Source organism: Gymnoscopelus microlampas, assembly GCF_963454915.1.
Source record: "Gymnoscopelus microlampas genome assembly, chromosome: 1".
Classification (NCBI taxonomy): Eukaryota; Metazoa; Chordata; class Actinopteri; order Myctophiformes; family Myctophidae; genus Gymnoscopelus; species Gymnoscopelus microlampas.
Window position 1 is genome coordinate 28,299,378 of NC_139962.1, and position 16,448 is coordinate 28,315,825.

At 39.9% G+C, this 16,448-nt stretch overlaps 1 long non-coding RNA gene across 1 annotated transcript; it reads right to left on the reverse strand.

The window, feature by feature from the left end:
- Positions 1-537: 537 nt before the first annotated feature.
- On the reverse strand, positions 538-5,610 carry LOC311063640. Its single transcript, XR_014602624.1, has 6 exons — positions 5,530-5,610; positions 3,580-3,623; positions 3,257-3,387; positions 2,229-2,322; positions 2,078-2,139; positions 538-1,967 (listed from the first exon to the last, which is right to left on the reverse strand). It is a non-coding gene; the product is annotated as an uncharacterized lncRNA (long non-coding RNA).
- Between the last annotated feature and the right edge of the window lie 10,838 nt (positions 5,611-16,448).

Below are 16,448 nucleotides of genomic sequence, written 5' to 3' on the forward strand. Positions count from 1 at the left end.
CAGTTAAGTTCAGATGGTAATGGTCAATGGCTGTGTGCAAAATCAGAGCAATTGGTCCAGCCACTGAGGAGAAACGGGTAGCTTTTCACTGCAAATAATGGCCAGATTAAAACAAGCAAAAATATTTTTAAATTGAGACAAATGTTTTTATATCAAGGAAAAAAAACTGCCAATGGGGTAAGCATTTGTTTCTATGCTAGAATTCTTAAAACTAGAAACAAAGTCTAGCCACTGAAAGAGCATACTGGTGCTTAAAACTAGACAAAAATGCCTACATCTGAAGCAAGTTCTTGCTTAATACAAGCAATGAAGACTTTGTTATTTAGGAAATATCTTCTTAAATGTGGTATTTTCGTCTATTGATTAAGCCGATTCTGAGGATTTTTTTCCTTAAATCTAAGAATAATAATAGCCCCAAAACTCTTACAATAAGAAGCAATTCCTTCAAATAATAGAATGAAACGTCTTAAATTAAGACACCAGAAGCATTCTTATTTTCAGCATTTATTTTCTTTTATAAAGCAGATCAGGCCCACATGCTATAAAATAGTGGTTCTCAAAATGGGGTCCTCATGAACATTTGTTGGCATAGCCTCAATGACAGTTTTACTACTGATATCATTTTATCAACCCAAATCGTGTATGGGGACGCCCTAGCTGGCACATATTATTTTCAGATGGTGGTCCAAAGCCAAATATTAATTTGGGGATCCTGGACTAGAATAAGTTTGAGAACCACTGCAAAGTTGGGCAGGGGGAGGACTTCACAGTTTACACAGCAGACACTCAAGTCCGGACACTCAACTGGAAACATTCAATTCTAAAAACATTTGAAACAAAATCCTTAAACAAAATAAATATATTTGACAAAATAATATGAAAACACACGTGAAACAAAAAAAACTACAGCACAAAGTAATATGTCTATTCTTACAAAATAAATATATATATATAAGTGCACTTGGAATGATCCTTGTATGTCCATTTTCAATTAAGACCCGAAAAAAGAATCCATTTTAGACAAAAGACCCCAAACTGGAATCCAGAGTGACAATACAACGTATATATAAAGTGCTTTGAAGGAGAGGCATAACTGATCCTTACTTCACAGGGTCCATCAGTTCAAGAATAATTGTTACCAAGACGTCTTGGCGGTAATAAAGAAGCACCAAGCTCTGTTGGTGACTAACCTGAGTAATCAACTAACCGTATTACAGCAACATCGAGGAAGTGAGCTGGTGGCGTTTGGTCTTTTTCTAAGAGTCATGTTCCACTTGGGGTATGTGAGGTGAACGGTGTAATCACATGCCATGAGATACATCATGCTGGCATAGGTGTCCTCTTTTGGGGGGAGGACGGTGGCGCAGTCGGTGGCGCAGTCGCCTCATAGCTAGAAGGTCCTGGTTTTGATTCCCGCAGGGGACGCTGTGGGCGTGTCCTCTCCTCCGCGTCATCAGTGCCCATACCCTAAGTGGGGTTGGCGAAAGGGCCTTTCTGTGTGGAGTTTGCATGTTCTCCCCGTGTCTCCTAGGGTTGGTACCCTCACAAAACATGCAGTAATCCTGGTCACAATACTGCCTCCCCCTGGCCAGCTGAGGCGCCTGATGGAGGGGAAAGGAACTGGTTGGAAGAACGTGTTCGCTCCACGTCCTACCGGGGAAACTCTCCCCTGTCAGGTGGTAAGAAGGTCAGTTGGCACTCATGCATTGAAGGAGGCATGAGCTCGGCCCTGGCCTCCCTAGGTTGGCAGAGGGAGTGGGTGCCCAGGATTACATAGACAATTCGCACTGGGTGTAAAAAATAGGGGTTACAAAATCGTGGGATAAAAAATGTAAGATAAAAAAAGTGTCCTCTTTTGGGACGGTCAACACAGGCATGGCTCCAATGGCATGTACAGATGGTTTCACAGGCGGCAGGGCTGAGTGGAGTGGTCTAGCCTGAAGAAAGGTGTTGGGGTCTTCTGCAGACTGACACAAAGACAAACAGAAAAAACAAAAAAATATCACAAAAAATGCATGCGTTGCATTCTGAATCTTATAGTCAAATATGAAAATTGCCATATATGCATATTTCTTACCTCAAGGATGTGAGCAGAGCATGTATGTCCTAACTTCATGTGATGGAGACATGTCAGGCGTGCTGCAAAGTTAAAAACATTAATTTACAGCAGCCAGTTATTTAAACAAGCGTATACTTTCATGAGATACTCTGTCAGAAACAGTAATTACCTTTGTCCAGCTGCTTATCATAAAAGGTCCCACAGCGGATCACTTTGGGTACAAAGTAGGAGTTCCGTCAATCAAGGATTCGTCAGAGTTCATCCTATGACAGACAGATAAAGAGAGAGAGCAGGTCAGTTCACATTCCTCCAATGAGGATCTACCGGTGTTCATCCATAACTAGAGAGAGATCACAGAGACAACAAATATTAGAAAAGTAGAGCCTGGTGTTAACCAGGTAAGATAGATAGATAGATAGATACTTTATTTGTCCTTGCGGAAATTAATTTTGTGCCAAGCAGCCACCAGCAAAAAACACCACAAAAAAAATCACAAACACATAACATAAATACAAAATACATACAAACTAGAAAAGGCCACCAGTCATGATTCAAGAGGCATCACGTTACATTTTATGCACAGAACTGAGATGGGGTGTGTTTGTTCAGGAGTCCTATACTTGTAGGGACAAATTATCTTGAAGCCCTAGCCTGCAGCATTGGCACTGTGTACCGTCGTACTGATGGTAAAATGTGGTATTGACTGTATAACGGGTGCGTTCTATCCCTAGCAATAGCTCTCCCCTTCCTAAGCACCCGGGTCTCATACATTGCTGCCATATACTCTCATGTCGTACCCCAGCTATCTTGCTGGATACATTGATGATTTTATGGAGTTTGTTCTTATTAACCAATGATAGTGAGCCATACCAGGAAACAAAACAGAAAGGATCGATGGAAGAGTACCATTACACTTTTTTCCACGCCATACTGTCTCAGTCTGCTCATAAAATGCAGCCTCTGTTGACCTTTCTTATAGATGGCATCAGTGTTGGAATTCCATATCAGCTTGGAATCGTTGTACCCAAATACTTGTATTCCTCAACAGTCGCCACCCCATCCCCATCAATAACTATTTGCTGGTGTACATCATGAGCACTAGTCCTAAAATCAAATACAACCTGCTTAGTTTTCTTAATATTCAACTGACTGAAGGAAGCACATGCAGGCCTACTTCAAAGGAATACATTTGCTTACATGTTCCAGTTCTCTGAAGTATGGGTCAATGAGTCAATGAAGGCCCATCTGGGTTGTTATTCAAGGTTCAAGACCTGGGAAAGATCCTTCTTGTTGGGTCTGGTCTTAGGCTCTCAGTTGACTCTTCCAGACTGCCAGAAAACATAACAAAAATAAACAATTACCATTTAAAAGTGTAACCTGGCATTACGTTTCTAATAGCAGAAACTGAATTCATACACATGTTGCCACATCATGCCATGATGAGTGTCAGATGTTTGTCATTTGTCTGCCAGGTATCAGTGGTGTGTTAACTATTCATGCATGAATAGTGGCTTACTCACTTAGCTCCACTGGCTGCATATCTGTCCTGCAACATTGGGTAGCACTGAGGTAAGGGATAAAAGGATAATATACATTAGAAACAATGTTTGGTAATGCCTAGACGCCAATAAGAAATAACTAAGTAATAGTAAAAAAGGGAATTAAACAAATAACCACTGGCAACCACTGGCATATGTATAAATGAAGCTAGACAAGACAGTAGCAAAGGGCCAGTCAAGACAAACAGCCAAATATACAAACTACATAAGCCACAGTCTAATAATAATACGAATACTACTACTAATAATAATAGTCTTATTTCAACCTGGTGTCCCTATTTTGGGCAACATTCTCAATAATTGGCAGCCTACACCCTCACAATGTGTTGTGATGCGCCACTGTTGTACAATACAGTATTAATAGTTAGGGACAAGGATAAGTCGGGACCACCAGGGAGGTCCCCACATGATTTTGAGGGGGTGTCCCCCAATGACAGTTATGTGACAATTTAAGGACTTTTAGACCTTTTTAATACCTCAAAAGGAAAGCAAAAGACCATTACTGAATCAAAAGTAAACAACAAACTACACTATAAAAACTGGTCAAACATTGGCCAATTTGTCAAATGATATAAGAAAGTGGCAAAAATTGTGAAAATACAGAATATCTATATCATTGGTTCTCAACCTGTCGATCAGGACCCCAGGGGGTTCCCCAAATGATTTTGGGGGGTCCCCAGTTGACAGTAAAGTGACAATTTAATACCCAACAAAAAGATAAGAGGAAAATGAGATGAAAAAAAATACCATTATACTGTATAAAGTAATAATCAAACTATACTATTAAAACCACTTTAGCCTTTTTTTCTTCATTTTTTTTTCAAAATAGGGAAAAATAGGAGCTTTTTTGGGTCTAAAACTGGTTCTCAAACTTTTTAATTTCAAGGACCCCCAGTTTAGAATACATTTGTCAATGAACCCCCATAACTACCCTATAGAGTATACAAATGTAACCAAATGGTCCATTTGGTTACATTACCCAGTTGCATTACCCAGTTTAGAATACATTTGTCAATGAACCCCCATGACTACCCTATAGAGTGTACAAATGTAACCAAATGGACCCATAAGGGTCCATTTGGTTACATGACCCAGTTACATGACCCAGTTTAGAATACATTTGTCAATGAACCCCCATAACTACCCTATAGAGTGTACAAATGTAACCAAATGGACCCATAAGGGTCCATTTGGTTACATGACCCAGTTACATTACCCAGTTTAGAATACATTTGTCAATGAACCCCCATAACTACCCTATAGTGTACAAATGTAACCAAATGGACCCATAAGGGTCCATTTGGTTACATGACCCAGTTACATGACCCAGTTTAGAATACATTTGTCAATGAACCCCCATAACTACCCTATAGAGTGTACAAATGTAACCAAATGGACCCATAAGGGTCCATTTGGTTACATGACCCAGTTACATTACCCAGTTTAGAATACATTTGTCAATGAACCCCCATAACTACCCTATAGTGTACAAATGTAACCAAATGGACCCATAAGGGTCCATTTGGTTTCCAATAAGCCTCTGCTAGCCTCTGCTAATATTAGCTCAGTTAGCTCAGTTACTACACACAGCCTAGCACATTAAGGCAATACTAAACAGAAAAACGGTTCCTTCTATCAAAAGGGCATCATAATATGAGCTATCCAACACAGTTTGAACATGCAGTTCCTTTAGGATGTACTGTAAAGACATCAGTTAGCGTTAGCATTAGCCCCCGTTAGCATCCGTTAGCGTTAGCTCCCGTTAGCATGTATATGCTTAGTATGTGTCTAGCTAGCTAGCATGACCTCTTATAATACACATTTCCAACAAAAATACCACAGACAATATTCTTAACATACAGGTAACAGTTAGATTATCCAGTGGTAATGTGTTGTTTAAGTTTCACCTACCAAAAAGGGATAAATGAAATAACTCCATAGTCCAGCTGGCAGGAGCAGAGCTGTGAGTCAGTGAGTGTGCTTCGTTTGCTTTCAAACACAAACTGGTTCTGGCCAGTTCCAAGGTAGAATAACAAAGGAGGTTCTCCCATGGAGCTCTGCTGACTGTTGCATGCAGATCAAAGGAAAATATGATGTCACTGACGTAACCTTTGAGCCCCTAATGTTTGGACACTTAACCCTTGAACTGCTGACTCAATAAGAATTGTTTTTTTATGTGACGTGTGAACTACAGAAGGAAGTTACATCTAAAGATTATATTATATTAGATAAAAGAATAAATAGATAGATACATACATAGATAGATAGATAGATAGATAGATAGATAGATAGATAGATAGATAGATAGATAGATAGATAGATAGATAGATAGATAGATAGATAGATAGATAGATAGATGATATTAATAATTATAATTATAATATACATAATAATATAATCAATATAATACAAATACACTGTAAAATCTGATTTCATGTAATGGTAGACCTTACTTAAAAGAAAGAGTACTCTTTACTCATTTCGGCTTAATTTGTTGACTCTACTAGATGAAATCTAGTAGAGTCAACTTTCTGGTGAGGAAAGTAATTAAACTTCGTCCTTTCAGTAACCCTTACTTAACATTATAAAGTGAGGAGGATTTGTAAGTAAACTAATGTCTTTTCAGTAATCTTTACTTAAAGGGATATTTCACTTTCAAAAAAACTTTTGGTCATTTTATGGTCTACTCAGGCTTTAGTGAGCCCTCCAGACTGTTTTTAAGTTGCTTTATTCAGTATTTAGATATTTGATATTCATTTTACCAGCCACGCCCCCTTCCTATACAAACCCATTATAACTTAAAACTCAATTTTTAACCTGTTTAACCATCAAAAACACCCGTCCTTGGTTCTGGTGACTCACCCTACCCTCCTAATGCGTGAGGGGGCCGTGTTTTTTTTATTACTTTTTTCATATATTTTGAATATATATTTTTTGTATTTAATTTTTTCATTTTCCAAAAAAAAATATTAAAAATAAATGAAAAAAGTTATCAAAAAAACACGGCCCCCTCACGCATTAGGAGGGCAGGGTGAGTCACCAGAACCAAGGACGGGTGTTTTTGATGGTTAAACAGGTTAAAAATTGAGTTTTAAGTTATAATGGGTTTGTATAGGAAGGGGGCGTGGCTGGTAAAATGAATATCAAATATCTAAATACTGAATAAAGCAACTTAAAAACGGTCTGGAGGGCTCACTAAAGCCTGAGTAGACCATAAAATGACCAAAAGTTTTTTTGAAAGTGAAATATCCCTTTAACATTATAAGTGAGGATGACTTTTAGTGTTTTATTAAACTTATGTCTTTTCAGTAATCCTTACTAAACATTATAAGTGAGGAGGATTTGTATTAAACTAATGTCTTTTCAGTAACCCTTCCTTACTTAACATTATAAGTGAGGATAATTTTGGTGTTTGCATTTATCTATTTATATGCATAATATAACATATACGTATATGCATATGTACATGTGACACTGATAAAGCTAAAAGCAAAAAGACTGCAAAGGTCAACCCTGGTTATGTCGAATGGTGGGTTACATCAATAGTCTACAACTTTTCAATAAGAAGTTATAGATTTTTGAAATAGTTCAAAGTTAAGCTTTTCTCACAATTTTCAAAAATATTTTTTTTAAATTAAAAAACACGTTTTCAGACTCAGAAGAGGACGCTGAATCGAATGGGCTAGGTCTCAATTTTGTATGACCCTTAGAAAGTGGTCTAAACAAGCGTTAAAGTTGAGTAAACTTGAAGCTTTTTTCACAAACATATTATTATTTTATTTTGACCCTTCCACCCTCTTATTTATATGATATTGAGTCGAATGGTAGGTTACATCAATAGTCTAGAATTGTTTAATAAGAAGTTATAGATTTTTGAAATAGTTCAAAGTTTAGCTTTTCTCACATTTTTTAAAAATATTTTATTTTTAAATTAAAAAACACCTTTTCAGACTCAAAAAAAGACGTTGAATTGAATGGGATAGGTCTCGATTTTCTAGGACCTTGGGAAATACAAACGGTCACCAAAAAGATTGGACGTTGACTTTTGTATAAAAAACTGATTTTGTTGAGCACAAAATCTGTAACTAATCGCTCCAGATATTTTTTTAAAATCCGAAACTTCTCTCAATCCATATTGAGAGTAAGCCAGATTTTTTGGCACCGGCCCTGATTTTTTCTGACACTGATAAAGCTCAAAGGTCAGCGAAAAGACTGCAAAGGTCAACCCTCGTTAAATTTTTAGAAATTGTATTTTTCTTTGAGACTCTGGCTTTAGACTAATGTGATGGCGCTGATTCCAAATATGCAAGTTTCTTTTTTCTCGGACAACAGGAAGTGCCTCAAAAGGCCACTTCCTAATTGGTTTTAGGGTGTTCCAAGCCTGTGATTTCTCCGATATATTTTTTTTACAAATCTACACGTAAAACAATGCTAAAATTTGAAATAATTAAACCCTAATATCAAATCATGATTTAATTATCCCTTAATTGGCTATGGTTACGGCTTCTCTATCTCGCTCAATATCTCGAATACGATAAGGACTTAGGGTCCACTTTTTGGATATGTTGTAGAGCTGGCTGAGACGCACATGTGGATGTCTTGTTTGTCCCGTTACGACACATTTCTATTTCTGACTTTGTCCTCTGATATGGTCTTAAGATATAAGACTCTATGTACCTTCTGAAAGTGTAGGAGGTCAACTTAGGAGTGTCGTACCGGGACAAACAAGACATCCACTCGTGCGCCTTGGCGAGCTGTACAACATATCCGAAAGGTGGATTCTAAAAATGCATCGATTTCGAGATATATTGCTTTATTGCGCGAAATAACTTGACATTTGACCCTAGCCAATTAAGGAGAATGGTAAGGCCGTGTGCAAGGAGAGTTATATGGGCGCGTTCGGGGCGACGCGCTGACCCAGAATGTGGTGTCCAATTTAGTTTTTACTCCTTTCAAACCATTTTTCACTATTATATCGGCCCCTAGGGGGCGCCGAAACAATCGGACAACGGATTATTGATCAACTCTTCAACCCGGATGCACCCATATAACTTTCCTCACACACTGACATACGGTTCTGGTTACAGGGTTTCTTGAATAACTTGGCCACAAGGGGGCGCTGACACAATCAGACAACGGATTATTGATCAGGTTAGGGTTAGGGTTAGGCATAGGTTTTTTTTCGCAGGGGACACTGTGGGCACTGGGGGCGTGTTCTCTCCTCCGCGTCATCTGTGTCCATACCCTAGGTGGGGTTGGCAAAAGGGCCTTTCTGTGTGGAGTTTGCATGTTCTCCCCGTGTTCCCTAGGGTAGGTACCCTCACAAAAACATGCAGTAATCCTGGTCACTATATCAGCAGGACATTTCTAACTGTGTAGTGGGTTGTGCTGGGCTGCCCCGCAGGACGGGTTGCGCGGTCTACTGGGAAGGGCTGAGCTGTGCAGTTGGACAGATCGTGCATGTCCACCAGTCCATGCTGAGATGTCGAGTTGGGAGAGCACATGGTGTTTGACTGGGTAGCGTATGCTGTTGACTTGTCATGCTGCACTATCCAACTTGGTAGCGTGTGCTGCTGACTAGGCCGGTCTCTGTCGGGTTGTGCCCGATGTCCATTGAACACGTGTTGTCTGGTTGGGTGGTGCACGCTGCCGACTGTGATACCTGTGATGTCTACAGGATGGGTGTTTCCTATTTGGACGGGGCGTGCTGGCGACTGTTACGTGCGTGGTGTTTATCTTGGCCAGGTTTTTAATTGTTTGGTCTCCCATACCATTCCTCAGGCAGTGAACGACACTGTCTGCGTTGTGGCTCACCCGCCACTGGTTCGGTCGGCTGGGATCGTGTCGGTGCCGTGGGGAGATGTGTGGGGGCCCGGGAGATTAGTCGGCAGAAGAGCTCTTTAGATAACATGGTGGCTCAAATAAGCACGTCTCCGATCACCGTCAGTGCAACAATGTATGATGGGCAAGGGCATTTTATGACACTCTTCTTTTCTAATGGAGCAATGCCTTGGATTAACTAGTCTATAGCTTTTTAGCTATACATCTTCCTGCCTTGTACAAATAGTATATAAACATTTGATTTGGTTGCACCTTTGTTTAGGCGGCATTGAAAGCATGTTCGAGCATTGCAGCACCATGCAATTCCCCAGGTCCCCTGTATGAATGGAATGTCCCTTGTTTTGTCAGTGTAAAACCCCATTAGAGCTCACTCCTCTTTGCAATGGCGAGTTGATCCAAATTGAGACTGGTGACTGATGTGGTTTCTTTATTATTATTGTTTATTTTACTATAATTTTTTTATGACACTGTCCTGCCTGTATGTTCGTTTCTTTTGGTGTGTACTGTACTGTGTGTGTGTGTGTGTGTGTGTTGAGTGTGTGTGTGTGTGTGTGTGGGGGGGGGGGGGGGGGGGGGGCTGTAGTGTGTCAAGTTGAAGCCTACAGAGCGTGCTTGATATCATACTTACATTTTTTTGTTTTATATCCTTTTTTCTTTTGTCCAATAAGTACCTATAACATTATGCATAAAACTACACAGCGTTGCTGCAGAGTTTAAGACTGGTTTTATAGTTCCCAGATTTTAAAGTGTAGCGTGCACTTTTACCAATGTGCACTATGTTTGCTAAATGGTTTGAGCGATCTGAAACATAGTCTTTATGTGATGTCAGATTGTTGAATTAAATTAATGTACTGGGGGTGGGAATGAAACTGTAGTGTGCATGTGACCAGTTGAACCCTAACACCCAAACTTCTATTTTTTGTTTTATATCACTTTTTATTTTTCTCATCTGAAAGTAACATGCATGCACAGCGTTGCCGAGTTTTGTTAAGATGTGATAATGAAATGTTTTATTGTTCCCTGATTTTAAAGTGTAGCTTGCACTTTTACCAAAGCCAATGTGCACTTTGTTAAATGATTGGTTTGAGCTGAAACATGTTTTTTTGATCTGAAACATGTTATTTCTATGTGATGAAGTCGCATTAGATTGAAAGTTGAATTAAAAAAAGCAATTCTTAAATTGAGAAGCTGTTCCAACTGGTCTTACTCTTAAAATAAGGAAAAATAATCTTGTGCGTCTGCTGGGATATGATGCAAACCATTGTTGTAGCTTGTTACTGGTTAGATATTGCTCAAAAATGGATTAAATTCCCTATTAAGAAAATGCAAGTTATATTTCCCTAAAATGAGAAAATAACTTCTTGTTTGAAACATGTTTGACAAGCAATTTTTTTCTTTGACAAGCACATTTTTTCTTTTTGGACAAAATATAAGACTAATATGCTAGGATCGAGGATTTTTTTACTTTCTTAAAATCCATTATTTGCAGTGTTCACCTACTCCCACTACAGACAGAGGTTACTAGAATTATAGTAGGATACCACATTCTGCTGACCTGTTAGATGGGTGGCCAGAGATGTGATAATATTAGCACGGAACAAAGATATTACATTTCAAATCCCTGCCAGTATTCCAGATTCCTTGGGTATCAGATTACTGCTGAGTACATAAATGAGCTCAGAGGATTGTTCAAAATAGAGGGAACACACGGTCACTATAGGCCATCAAGGAAAGGGCTTGCTTCTATTTTCTCACAGTGCAACATACTGGAAACAATTTGGTTAGATTATCCTTCAATTGCTTATGAACAGCTTCCTTCAGAGTGTTTACCAAGGCATGACCACCGCCTTGGACTTTAGACTTTTGCTTTCCTCATGGACCTACCTGTGGATTATACCAATAATGCAACCTTTTGTGTACTTTGTGGTTGAAATTGACACTTGCCGATACTCTGCAGGTGCACCTTGCACCTTAATCTCATATACTAAGCACTGATACTCTTCTTGCACTAATGTACTGTATATGTCATGAACAGTACTAGCTGCTATGCTCATGTACATGCTCATGTTGTCTCTTTTTTGGTTCCTTCCTTTTTTTTTTACTACTTCCCTTGCACCCCCCCCCCCTTCTTTCTTTGTAGCGCTAAGAGCTTGCACAAAAACAAATTTCACTCACTGTTTTACACCTGTAAACCTGTGATGCGACAATAAAGATGATTCTGATTCTGATTCTACAACAACAACAACAACAATCATAATAATAAGTGTAATAATAATAATAATAATAAATGTAAGTGTAATAATAATAATAATAATAATAATAATAATAATAATAATAATAAGGAAACCACTGTAAGTTTGCAGACGCATAAGTATTCTACCATACAGTATTAGTATGCTTTTGGCAAAATATGTGAAGAAAACAGTGGATGATCTCAAACAGGATTTGAGTAATACGGTTCTCACATTTGCAGTCTGGAACTAAAGACAACAGGCATTTTCTTTGCAGGCAGCAAAGATTCAAATAATGCTATCTCTGTTGCACAAGAGAGGACACAGTTCAGAAAAATGCACTAGTAAGTCCTTATGCTGTCTTCTATTTATTTCATTCCAGAAGACCACTCCACAACACATAGATAGATGGAAAAGGAGAAGGGTGGGTGTGGGGTGGGCTCACAGAGAGGGAGAGAGGAAGGACTTGATAAGACCAGCCTTTGACAGAAGATTTGCCTATAAATACTCTGGGTTAGTGTAGTTACCATGCAGTATCCTGCAAGTGCCATTTTGATTAAATTACTTTTGAAAGGAAATGATGTGTTCTAAGAGAAAACATTCCTATGGTATACCCAATTAATTTGACTTCATCCTAAATTGTAAAAACATAAAAAGATATTTTGTGACAGTAAGGTTGTATTTATTTATTTCCTTGTCAGCCATCCTGCCCCACCAAGGCAAATAGAATACTATGCTCCCTGTAAAACAGGACAAATTGTTGAGCAAATGCTGTGGAACAAATCTCTTTTAATATATTAAGTAGCTTTGAATAATTTAGTTTTAACACAATTTTAAATTGTTTTTCTTGTGGTTGCAAGGTTTATATATCCAACCCCATGCAGACATGCTGTTAAATATACTGTAAGATACAGAATCATCATAATAGTAGGGTACAAAACTGCTCATTATTTTGTTCTCTCAACCACTAAAACACGATATACTTTGTTGTATGTGTACGTCAATAGTGAAAATAGCTGATCTACATGCTCACCACGCACCGAAACACGTCATGTCGTGAGCTTGCAGATCTGCTATTTTTGCAGAATTCTCAATTTTTTTCACCAAATGTTCACCTATTAAGAATCAGAATCAGAGTAAACTTTATTGTCACACCACAGGTTTACAGGTGTAAAACAGTGGGCAAAACTAGTTTTGTGCAAGCTACATTGTTTTTGTTATTTCCATGAGAGAAAGGGAAGAAGAAGGGGGGACAAGGGCGAAGAGAGGGAGAGAGTTCAATAAAAACTAGAAAATGTGCTCCTCGGAGCACAGGTCTCCGCCAGTACTGCTCCTGATTAATCCTGTCTTACACTTCAAAAGATATAAATGATCTTTTGAAGTGACACACCTATTTATAGGTCTCTATTTTATCATGCTTCTCGCTAGCCAATCAAAGCACACCCTTTCAACATATTGTCACGTGTCACGTGAAGCTTGACCAATGTTAGCTTGGTGGACATACGGAAGGACGAGAACGAAAACCTAGTCTCCTGGCGGAGACAACAAACGATCAACATACAGAATACACATAGTACCGTATATCTATCAGGTGCGGTAAGTACCTGAGGTAAAACATAAGGTGCGTGCCATAGTAGCAGCAGATATTTACTGTACATGATACACAATGGACATTAGTTAAGGTGCGAGAAAAAAAACCTAAAAACTGTGCGTTGTGCATTCTGTGGGATTAAGGTGCAAAGTATCAGTGTGTGTCGACCGCATAGTCCACATAACGTAACACTGGTATAATCCGCAAGTAGGTCCATGAGGAAGAGCAAAAAAAAGTCCAAGTCACTGTCCCTGGTATAATCCACAGGTAGGTCCAAGAGGAAGAGCAAAAGTCTAAGACCAGCCTAACAGGCGGTGATCATGTCTTGTTCAGCAGTCTGACGGTAGCCGGGGGAAGCTGTTCATGAACCTGGTGGTGTTGCCCTTGAAACTGCGGTAGGTCTCCTTGCCCGGCCGCGGTCGTTGTAGGGGTTTGAACAGTTTGTGGCTGGGGTGGTGCGTCCTTGATGACACAACAGTGATAGGCCGTATCGTCAACAATCACGAGTCTGACTATAGAGAGGAGATCAACTCACTGGCACTCTGGTGCCGGGAGAACAACCTCGCCCTTAACGTCGACAAGACCAAGGAGCTGATCGTGGACTTCAGGAGACCGCGGAGAGATCATGCGCCCATCCTCATCGATGGTGCTGTAGTGGAAAGGGTCAGCGAGTTCAAGTTCCTCAGGGAACACATCGAGGAGGACCTCAAATGGGAGACACACCACACACGTGAAGAAAAAGGCTCAGCAGCGACTGTACTGCCTCTGCCGCCTGAAGAAGTTCGGAGTTGGACATCGCATCCTCAGGCTGTATTACAACAGTTCGGTTGAAGGCGTCCTCCTAACAGGCTGTGTCACGGCCTGTTATGGGAACTGTACTGCCCGAGAAAAGATCTGCCTACAGCGAGTAGTCCGATCAGCAGAGCGTATAATGGGAGGCGAGCTCCAAGTCACAAACTGTTCAAAACCCTACAACGACCGCGACCGGGCAAGGGGCCCTACCGCAGTATCAAGAGTACCACCACCAGGTTCTGGTGCAGTTTTTATCCGGCTGCTGTCAGACTGCTGAATGAGGCATGAGCCTTGTTCAGCAGCCTGACAATAGGTCCAGCCGGTCTCGGACCTTTTTTGCTCTTTCTTGAACACACCTGTGGATTATACCAGGGACAAAATTACTTGGATTTAGCTCTTCCTTAGACACACCTGTGGATTACACCAGGTACAAGTGACTTTCTTTTTTTGCTCTCCCTCATGGAACTACTTGCAGATTACTGTATAGGGTCAGTCCACCTTATGTGGATTATGCGGTCGACACGCACTGACTTTTTGCACCTGAATCCCATGTACAGTATGACGCACTGACTTTTTTTTGTCTTTTATTGTGTTTTTTTTCCTTTTCTCTAAGCACCTTAACGTTCATAAGTATATCATGCACAGTATACATTGCTGCTATGCTCAGGCACCTTCGTCATATTTCTTATCTCAGGTACTAGTGTAAATATGTAGATAACTTGTTTGGCCTTTTTGTTGTTCTCTTGTTTGATCTCCCTCCCCACTTGCCCCTCGCCCTTCTTCCTCCCCCTCTTCTTTCTATGGAAATAACGTTGCGATGGGAACGATGTACTAAAACGAATTTCACCCACTTTTTTACCTTGTAAACCTGTGATGTGACAATAAACTTGATTCTGATTCTGATGCTGATGCAGCTGGGCTTTGACCACACACCACTTCTTGTACAATTCCTGGAGAGCGATGAGCTCAGCTCCCATTATGTGCTCTGCCGACCGCACCACTCGCTGTATAGGTTTTTCTTTTCTCTGGCAGTAGAGTTTCCGTACCAGGCCGTAACACAGCCTGATAGAACGCCTTCATCTGAGCTGTTGTAGTACAGCCTGAGGATGCAGGGTCCTACTTTTCAGGTGGCAAAGCCAGTAGGCTACAGTCGCTGCCGTCTCCCATTTGAGCTCCTCCTCGATATGTACTCAAAATGAACTCACTGACCCTTTCCACTGCAGCTCCATCGATGAGGATGGGCACATGATCTCTCCACAGCCTCCTGAAGTCCAGTTCAGCTCCTTGGTCTTGTGTTGAGGGCGAGGTTGTTCTCCTGGCACCAGAGTGCCAGTGAGTTTATCTCATCTCTATAGGCAGACTCGTCATTGTTGACAATCTGACGGATCTGACATCCCAGAGTAGGGAAAGTAGGGGTTCATGTGGTTAAAGGACCACAACTGTTGTGTGATGTTTATACCATGACTCTACCAACCTTGATTTTTTAATTAAAACTTTCAGGTGATAAACCTGCCTTGAAATCCTCTGCTTACGCATTATAATGTTGTTTGTAAATCAATATTATCTCCAGAGACTACCGCTGTTTTCAACTACTTTAATCGCTTTCAAATGCATTAAAAGTCAATGCTAACATACAGTAACTTAGAAAAGAAAAATGCAGACCAACTTTTTACAGTTGGATTACTCATTTCAAGCAAGTTTCAAGTTTCTGCAAATGATTTTCATACTGTACTGAAATAAACAGAATCTAGGGGTTTCTGTGAAAATCAAACAAATAGTTGGCAGTAATGTCAAGTAAATCTTGAGTCGTAGTCAAAGGACTAAAGCTGCCAGACCACTGGTACGGTCCAGTGATTCCTTTACAGCTCTATGGCCATTGGTCACACTCTGGACAACAGCATTCTGCTCCCTGACACATGCACGTCTGACACATTCAATAATAACACACAGAAGGAACATTCACCATCGCTATGTCATAGTTCACAGTCATAGTTATGTCATAGTAAGAGATGAGAAAAAGAGTTATGCTCATGGCATAAAATATTATATTTTATCCCATGAGTATAAGACATAACCCGAGCATAATGCAAGCTCACTATGGGTCACATCACGACTTGTTGTGAGCTTGTGGATCGGCTATTAAAAAAGAAAAGAAAAAAAAATGTGTCATCTGGTTTTCGAGGGGGTCCCAACATAAATACATGTCATGTTACATGTATACAGAGTACACAAAAACAAATCATACATACTGTACATACCTACACGGACAAAACAAAAAACACATAAAATAACCGTTGGGAATCTTGAAAAATATCACAGAAAAATATCACAGCCTTAGGATGACATAAAATCCAGTAATAGAACGCATTTTAAAA